At 35.8% G+C, this 7769-nt stretch overlaps 1 non-coding gene across 1 annotated transcript; it reads right to left on the bottom strand.

Moving 5' to 3' along the window:
• Positions 1–5328: 5328 nt before the first annotated feature.
• Positions 5329–5435, bottom strand: LOC111900107 (small nucleolar RNA R71). Its single transcript, XR_002853124.1, has one exon. It is a non-coding gene; the product is annotated as a small nucleolar RNA R71 (small nucleolar RNA).
• Positions 5436–7769: the final 2334 nt, after the last annotated feature.

The following is a 7769-nucleotide window of genomic DNA, read 5'->3' as shown; positions in this document are numbered from 1 at the left end:
CATGGGATTACTATCCCTAACTAGATATAGATTCTAACCATAGGAATAACATCCTGCAATAGATATGAAACCTATAGATTAAAAACCATGGGATTACCATCCCGTACTAGATATAAGATCTAAAGATAGAAGATTGATATAAAATCAAATCCAAAACCAAAGCCGTGAATAAACTTATATTAATACATATTGTGAGTCGGGTAACCATGCTGATACGCCAACGAGACCTCCTTGACGCTTGTCAGACGTCGGACGATATCCAGAATCTGTCACCTCAGGCGTGCCCGCCTAACTGTAGCTAGCAGTTAAGGTGTGGGATTGTCAGTCCCAAATAGATCTATTCACAAATTCCACGCTCTCCCTCCTGGAGACTCTGGTTACACTTCTCGGGAGGATTTACTAATAACCCAAAAGGGTAATGACAAATCTCACAAACTAGTACTAAGCATTCACGGAATTCTCAAACGATATCAAACATACTAAACGATGTGAAACATAATACAGTGAAAACAGTTATATACAATGAAATTATTTGGCAATATATACCAAGTGAAATGGAGATAAACTGAATCAGACATATTTTATCTAATAACTTTATATATATCAATATGCGATGAAACAAGAACTAAAGAACCCCAAATTATTCCCATAATAATTTGATTAGTTTGGTTATTTCCTTAACTGAAATTCATATAGTTGTGATTGATAAATCATTCCTTATGCCCAGCATAATACATAAGGGGTAAAAAATATTTATAATTTGCCAAATATTTATTGAAATTCATCAATGTTATGTTTTGAAAACATTTGTAATTTGCTTGTATTCCCCCCCCCCCCCCCCTGAAAACATTGAAAACCCATTTAAAAAGGGTAGGGGTATGAACTCACCGGACGAGGAACGTGTCTGCTCGGATCCTAAACGTCGTTTCTGGGTTTGCAAACGCACGAGGTTCCTATGAATTATGAAAAGATACATATTTGTATCTAATTAGGACTTAGATTATTTATTTGGTAGAGACAAACACTTCTAGTTGCGGAAACACTCCCTTACAAGTGTTTGGAAGGACCCGGATGGCGTTTGAAGTCACATAAGGCTTGGATATGGAGTTTACTCTTCAAGAGTAAACTCACACAAGAGATTTCAGCCCTAATGACCCCCTCCCCATGAGTTTACGGCCGTAAACTCATGTTGGGGTGTTTTATGATGCAAAATGGTCTTATACCACTTGGGAAAATTTGCTAGGATCAATTCTAGGGCCTTGGAATGGATTAAACATAATTATGGACCATTTATTGGAGTTTACGGCAGTAAACATGGAGTTTACGGCCGTAAACTCCCCCTCATACCAAACTTTAATGTTTTGGTCCTTAATCAATCACATGTGATTCCAATCAATTTTTCCAAGCCTTTAATGAATTTTAGGGGTCTTTTGGCATGTTTTTAGGAGTCTACGGCCCATGAACCCCCTCATGGCCATGAAATCCTTAGATGGGGGATTTAATACGTTTTAAGGTCCAAATCTTGTTTGTGGTCACTTCTAGAATTTATCCCAAGGCTTATGGTGTGTGTAGATGGCATTTTAACACACTAAAAAGGAGTTTACTCCCCATGATAATGAGTTTACGGCCCAAGCATGTTCTTGGGCAGTAAAATCATGTTTACTCCTCTAAATTGATGTTCAAGGTGTTCCAAGGCCAATTCCATAATTCTACAAGTCGTATCTAAGCCTTATTGGTATTTTGGAAGGGTTTAAGGGCATAAAAACCCCATTTATATGAGTTTACGACCCAAGTATGTTCTTGGGCAGTAAACTCATGTTTACTCTTCAAATTCCATGTTTAAGGCATTCTAAGTCCATTCCATTAAGCCATTAAGCCATATCTAAGCTCCAAAGGTCGATTGGAAGGGTTTTTGGGCTCCAAAACCCATTTTATGTGAGTTCACGGCCTATGACTGTTCTAGGGCCGTAAACTCATGAATATGGTCCTATTCCATGATTCGAACTTGAATTTGAATGCCTAAGATGTTATACTAGGAGTTAGGGTAGTTACCTTGGTGATTTGGAGCTTAAATTTTGATGATTTTGGACCCTTAAACTTGGTTGAGGAGACAAGTTAGAGAGAGAGTAGAGAGATGAAGCAAAAGCTTCAAATGAAATCTTGAACGCGTTTAAATAGGTCCCAAAACTTGGACACGGAGGAATTCTACCCGATACCGACATTAAACGGGGCTTTTGGTCGCACCCGATTAAGTTTCCGTAACCCGGCGGGGACGTCTCTATAATTTATGAAATAAACATTTTGGGCTATTTTCATGAGTTCCTAAGGGGTTTGGACACTCATTAGATTATAATAAACATATAAGTTTAAATAATTTAACCCAAAACGAAATCGGAACGAATTGATAAATGACGAATTTTTACGGGTAGAACGGGTTTTCAGCGATGGACAATTTCGGGTTGTTACAGAATTTCATTGTTTTTCCTGCGTTTTTGAGGTCTCTAAAACCCTTGGAAACATTTGGAAAAATGAATCCATTCCATTTTAATCCGGATTCGAGCCAAGATTCGATTCAGTTCATCATCAAGCAACATTTGAAGATCATTCAACCGGTGATTTTCATCAATTCTAGTAATTTCCAGAAACGATTATTTCTTCCCAAGGTTTATTTGTTTTGTACTTTGATAATCATTAGGTTATATTTGTTTGATGATTCTAAGTTTGATTATGAATTCTATTATGCATTTCATTTATTTCATCCAAGTTAAATTTTTTTTTGAACTCAATGGAAGGCTAAAACATTAGGGTTACTTCCGGGGATGTTTAGGACTTTGGATGAACACACTTGATTATTACTTAGTTCTAGTTAATTTTAATTGTTCTTTTATGTTTTATATGATAATGTTTTGGTAATAACGATTGAAATTGTGTTGTATGAATTTGTTTGATTTCGTAACTAAAACAGTGCATTGTCAATTCACCGATTGTTCCAAGTTCAAGTAGTTTAAGAACAAAGACAATTGGTTGAATCCACATGTGTTATTCCAACTTGTGATATTAAATCTTAATATTGTGATAGGTAGTTACAAGACACTTTATTGTCAATTCACTCATTATTCTTAATCTAAATAGACATAGGGAGTAAGACAACTAGTTGAATGAACATATTGTGTACCCAAAATTATGTGTTGCAAGATCATAAACCTCAATTACATCTAAGTAATTGAACTAGGATTTTAGGGAAGGAAGTGTGTGGATCTGAATTGTCCGACAACTAAATTGGGAGTACCTTACTTTTCTCATTTAAAGTTTTGTTTTAACTAATAAAGTTTCAAGTGTTTTTTGGTTAATCTTTGTTTAAACCTTTTTGTCACGATTACAAGTAATTTATTTTCCATTGACTATTTTGACACATAGTTTGATCACGAACTCCTTGTGGATTCGACCCGACTTACCCTATCTATGTAGGTTAGTTGGTTTATTTTTGTTTGATACAATGACATCGATCAAAATTTGGCACCGTTGTCGGGGAGATTGTGCGCTTGAACTATTGTGTTTAAGTAGTTATCGTCTTTTACTTTCATTTAGAATTCTCGCTTGCAGTTCACGTTTTGTTTTATTTGTGATAAGGCTGTTCACTATTCATATAAAACCGAATTATCCGATTAGACAATTTGGATTGGACTATTTGGTTCGGATATTCGGATTTTTGGATTGGTTTTTAATAGAACCGAATTATTATTTTAGATTTCGGATTGGTTTTGGTTTATAAAATAAAAACCGAATAATCCAAAAAAAACGAATTAACATTTACTATTTGTCTATTTATAATATATATCTATAGTAAGATAGTTATTTATCAATTTTGTAATTTATTTTTTCAAATAAGTTCAAAATGTTTCATCCGATAAAAAAAACATTAATATGCATTTTCTCTCAAAAGTTTTGTATTTATAAAATATTTAACTATAATATATCTTCTTATTAGTTGTTTATAAATTTCAAATCACAACAAAATTATTTCTTTTTGCTTCTTGTGTAAAGTTGGGTAATATTATAATTATATGTTGTTTTAAAATGTTTCGGTTTTGAAAACCGAATTATAAAACCAATCCAACCGAATTGTAATTGGATCGGATCGGATTGGATTTGAATTTAGTTTGGACAATTCGGATCCATGCTTTGAAAACCGAAATCAATTTGGATTTACTTGATTGGATCGGATCAAACCGATCCATCCAAACGAACACCTGTGAGTCACACCGGTGCATGCATACAAGACATAGCGGACGCTCTTCACCGCTTGCATTTGATCCAGAAATCGAACGAACAACTCGCTTAAATCAGATCGCCAGAAGGAAAATCAACACTATGAGTGTGGATAATGTTGTTGTGGAAGATGTGGTCGAGGGGCATGAGGATGCAGTCAACAATCCTCCACCACTAGTTCCACCACTAACTCCTCAATTCCCAAACAACAACAATGTCGGTGAACCAATCATCCAATCAGTACAACCGCAACCGAACAGAAACAACCGTGGACAAAACGGTGGGAACGGAGGAAATTGGGAACAAAATATGGGAGGCAATGTAGGAAACCACAACGATGGTAATGTTAGAAACCATAACCAAAATCCTAAAAATGTTGGTCCTCAATTCGGTAATGGTGGTAACGAGGATGACTGGGATTTGGATGATGGAAGTGACAATGGACTTGGTTGGAATCAAAACCAAAACAGTGGTAATAGGTGGAATCAAGGCAATCAGGGTGGAAACGGGAACTACAACAATAACTGGAACAACCATAATTTCCCCAATGGTGGCAAAAATGACTACAATGATGGGTTCGGAAATCAAGGCTTTGGGAATCAATACCGAAGGAATCCAAATGATGGATTTAACAATGCAAATGGAGGATACTACAACGAAGGTAACCAATTCCTTCATCTTTACTTTCAGCAACCTAATAGACAATCCGTGACATCTCATTTTCAGCCTGGAGAGTATGATGATGCTTCACCTATACTCTTCGTGGAAGGAAATGAGCATCATGCGGAAGTAAGACCACATCTAATTAGTGTCTTACCCGTCTTTAGAGGCCATAGAACTGATGATCCATACAATCACCTCTATGAGTTCCTTGCAATTGCTAACGCGAATACTCCGCGAGGAACTAATAGAGATTCCTTTAGACTTCACTTATTTATGTTCACTTTAAAAGAAAAAGCTAAGTATTGGTTCACTTCTCTTGCCCCCCATAGTATTACTACTTGGGAGCAATTACAAACTAAATATTTACAATAGTTTTACCCTGCTAGTAAAACAACGGAAATAAGAAAAGCGATAAAAGATTTTGCACAAAAACCCAATGAAGAATTTCATGATGCATTTGAATGCCTCAAGAAATTGTTGCGTTCATGTCCCCATCATGAATTTCCTCGTTGGCAATTTGTATGTTTCTTTTATGATGGAGTCGACACTGCCAATCAAACCATGATTAATGCCTCGTCTAGCGGCACTATTATGATGCAAGATAGTGAAGACGTTTGAAGATTCTTGGAGCTGCTGAGTCATGGTTCAAAAACCAATTACTCAGCTAAGAAACGAGACACCCCAGTTTCATATGCTGCTTCAGTTGGACTAAACAAAAACTGGAAAAATGAAGTCAAATCTGATATTAATTCTTTAAATAAATAATTTGACTTACTGCTCTCTAGTCTAGGCAAAGAGAAAGGTGTGTTTTTTTCGCAGGGATAGAAGATATGTGTAAGCTGTGGAAATTCAGGACACATTGTTGATGAGTGCATGAAAAGTCAAGAGGAAATCAATCAAGTGCACGACTATGGTCAATTCCCAAATAATCCATGATCATTCAATCGGAACTACAACCAAGGTGGTGTTGGATTAGTTGTCTAAGCCCATAACTATATTTGACATGTACTTGACCCGGTTGTAGCATGGTCCTTTTGGGTTGCCTTCATCAAAGCAACTTGACTGGATGAATTATAGATAAAGAGGATAAATGTGGTTTATTAGTATATTATATGAATACTATATCAAAATAGAAATCATATTGTTTAATTAATATTGGTCAAGAATTAATTAGGAATTAATTTTGTGATCAAAAGATATTGATTAAACCTGGGGGACTGATATTTTAATTATTGGATAGTTGCAAAGTAGGTTGAGGAAACCCTAAAGATAGGGTGGACGAATTCTTGTGGATAAGGCTGATAGGTGCATTTTATGCACCTATTTTGCATGTTTATTTCCGTCTTTTTATAGCATTATACTTCATAATTCTTGCATTTAGTTGATTATTAGGGTAGTTGCATATTTTAATAAGAATGTCTGGTACTTCACTATTTTTGATTTATTTTGCAGGAATTATGGAGCATGGAAAATGGAGCTTGGATGCATGGATGCATGGAGCTTGGATTCCTGGAGCTTTGGAGCATGCAGAGAAGATGAACCGGTCATTCCATGGAGGAAAGCATGAAGACATAACCCGAGTCATTGCTGCATTATCATCGTAGAAAAGGACTATGTTTGAAATGCGGTTCTTGTCACATTGACACGGGTCGTGTTTGTCCTTTATCATCTCATATTTGAGCAATATGACGCGTGGTGAAGCTAGACTGAAGATGGAGCCAACAGTGAAGATGTATTTGATTTTTAGCAAAAAGCATGGGCCATGCCAAAAACACATGGTCATGACAAATGGCCATGCCAAAAACACATGGGCAAAAGGCATGGCCATGCCAAAAACGCATGGCCATCTGGTATGCACGTGAACTTTAATTAAAAGAGCAGAAGAACGTCATTTGAAAAGAGAACGGTTTTTGGGGAGCAGTTTCTGGCGATCTAGGGCAATTTTGGGAGAATTCTTGGAGCTTTTGAGAAGACTTAATCATTGCAAACATTTTGATTTCATTTTTGTAAGCATTAAACATTTCAATTCCATCATTTTTCTTGTTTGATTTGTTCTTAGCCATGTGTGGCTAAGATACCCTAGTTTCTAGTTCTTATTCAAAACATGTTGATTGCTTGACTTGAAGCATATGATTTGATGTTGGATTTGTGATTCTATTCTAGTGATTATGTTTTTTTTTTAAACTAGAATCCTTGAATTTGATTTGTGCTTGATTGGCCACTTTCATGAATTGAATTTTTGTGCAGTTAATTAACTTTTAGGGCACCTAATCGTTCTATTAAGTTAATAATTGGTAACAAACAATAAGTTTTCTTATTGTAAAACATATATCACATGTTTTCACACTTTCGAGCGTATGAAAAGAAATGAACATTGTTGGGAAGCTTGTACAAAACTTAATGCAGTTTTTCAATACAATCTAAGAGCGTGTTTAGGTTGAATTAGTAAAGCTAGGTCTAGTCAAAGAGCGTGTTTTGGTTAGATAATTTGGCAAGCGAGAGGTGTTAGAGCGTGTTAATATCTTTCAGTACCAACTTAGAATAGCAATCATGAATTACATCAAGTCATAATCAAGTTGAACAACAACATTGAGAACTAGAACTGGAAGCACTTTTATAATTTGTTTACAAATCTGTTTTATTTTGTGCATGTTTTTAAAGTAGATTGTTATTTTCATTATTTGACTTTTGCAAACAAAACCCCCATTTGTGACCAAAGTACCTTGTGCAAAAAGGTATAGACTTTTGTCCCGTGTCTCTGTGGTTCGACCCTGCTTGCCTTGTACTACTTTTCAGCGCATTAAAGCAGTGTATTTGGAGTCTATTGTACCCCTTCA

This window comes from Lactuca sativa, chromosome 1, assembly GCF_002870075.4.
Source record: "Lactuca sativa cultivar Salinas chromosome 1, Lsat_Salinas_v11, whole genome shotgun sequence".
NCBI lineage: Eukaryota > Viridiplantae > Streptophyta > Magnoliopsida > Asterales > Asteraceae > Lactuca > Lactuca sativa.
Note: the sequence above shows the minus strand (reverse complement) of the source record. Positions and strands in the feature narration are given on the sequence as shown.